The following is a 1,875-nucleotide window of genomic DNA, read 5'->3' as shown; positions in this document are numbered from 1 at the left end:
TTTTTTTTTTGTATTTTTAGTAGAGACGGGGTTTCACTATGTTGACCAGGATGGTCTCGATCTCTTGACCTCGTGATCCACCCGCCTCGGCCTCCCAAAGTGCTGGGATTACAGGCGTGAGCCACCGCGCCCGGCTAGAATTGGCACCTTTAAAGAGGAAAGAAAAGAAGAAAGAACACGTCATCGGCCTTGGACCTCAGGTGGCTGAAGGAGAGAATGTATTTGGTGTCTGCCATATCTTTGCATCCTTCAATAACAATTTTGTCCATGTCACTGATCTTTCCAGCAAAGAAGCCATCTGCCATGTGACCGGTGGGATGAAGGTGAAGGCAGACCGAGATGAATCCTCGCCGTATGCTGCTATGTTGGCTGCCCAGGATGTGGCCCAGAAGTGCAAGGAGCTGGGCATCACTGCCCTACACATCAAACTCCGGGCCACAGGAGGAAATAGAACCAAGACCCTCGACCTGGAGCCCAGTTGGCCCTTAGGGCCCTTTCCCGCTCGGGTACGAAGATCGGGCAGATTCAGGACGTCACCCCCATCCCTTCTGCCAGCACCCGCAGGAAGGGGGATCGCCATGATAGCCATTTGTGAACAAGACTACTCAACATATTTTCTATTAATAAATTGTCTTCATGTAAAAATAAAAAAATAAAGTTAAAAAAAAAAAAAACAAAGACAGTCCCACAGGAACACCTACAAGTGTATGTTTCAACCTGGTCTTCAGATCTCACTGCCCTCCTGGAGAAGCCCCACACACCAGGCAGCAGTGGGGAGCTGGGCTGGACTGAGCTCCCCTTCAGGACACAGACCCAGCCCTGACCAAACCCCATCCGGAGCGCAACCACTCCCCTCTCTGTGGATCACAGGCTCAGCTCTGCCCTCAGAAACGGAGGACACAGAGCCTGGACGCTCAGTGCTGCATGGATTACTATCACCTGGGACATTGCCAGTATTACTGAGGGTGGGTTCCATCCCATCAGAATCAGAATCTCTGGTAAAGCAGAAGAATGTTCTATTTGCAAAATGCCTCTGCACTCTAATGTGAACCAGGGCTGATCTCCATTCAGAGGGGCGAGCCCAGCACAGACACGAATACTGGCTCTGCTCTGCCCTTTGGGCCTTCTTCTCACCAGGATCTAGACAGTGGATGGCAAAGCCACAAAACTAATCTCAAGAACAGGCAACGTGGACTAGAGGTGGGGTGAAGGTTGGGCTGAGTGAAAGGAAAACAAAACTTGGGGCCCCAAAATCACTAAGCGAAAGGGAAAAGCCAAGCTGGGATCTGCTTAGGAAAGCACAATCCCCTTCTATTCAAAGCCACCCCTCTGCTCCCTGACATAGATGTGTATCTGACTGCTGTCTTTGGAAAGGCTAATCAGAAACTCAAAGTGAGGATGCAGCACAGTGGCTCACACCTGTAATCCCAACACTTTGGGAGGCCCAGGCAGGCAGATCACTTGGGGTCAAGAGATTGAGAGCAGCCTGACGAACATGGTGAAACAACGTCTCTACTAAAAATAAAAACACCTGGCCAGGTGAGGTGGCTCATGCCTGTAATCCCAAAACGCTGAGAGGCCAAGGTGGGCATATCGCTTGAGGTCAGGAGTTCGAGACCAGCCTCACCACCATGGAGAAACTCCATCTCTACAAAAAATTCAAAAATTAGCTTAGTGTGGTGGGGCACGCCTCTAGTCCCAGATACTCAGAAGGCTGAGGAAGGAGAATCGCTTGAATATGGGAGACGAAGGTTGCAGTGAGGCAAGATTGTGCAACTGCACTCCAGTCTGGGTGACAAAGTCTCAAAAAAAAATGATATATAGCCGGGCGCGGTGGCTCAAGCCTGTAATCCCAGCACACTGGGAGGCCGAGGC

General features: G+C 50.7%; 2 pseudogenes across 1 annotated transcript; one reads left to right on the top strand and one right to left on the bottom strand.

Annotated features, from left to right (window-relative positions):
- LOC108295657 overlaps window positions 1–1,875 on the bottom strand; it is a 13,851-nt pseudogene that overhangs the window by 7,152 nt on the left and 4,824 nt on the right.
- On the top strand, window positions 141–597 carry LOC108295632 (annotated as a pseudogene). Its single transcript, XR_005198224.1, has one exon. The product of XR_005198224.1 is annotated as a 40S ribosomal protein S14-like (transcript).

This window comes from Cebus imitator, unplaced genomic scaffold (genome assembly GCF_001604975.1).
Source record: "Cebus imitator isolate Cc_AM_T3 unplaced genomic scaffold, Cebus_imitator-1.0 Scaffold654, whole genome shotgun sequence".
Taxonomy (NCBI): domain Eukaryota; kingdom Metazoa; phylum Chordata; class Mammalia; order Primates; family Cebidae; genus Cebus; species Cebus imitator.
The sequence above is the reverse complement of the archived record's forward strand: the minus strand, read 5'-3'. Positions and strand labels throughout refer to the sequence as shown.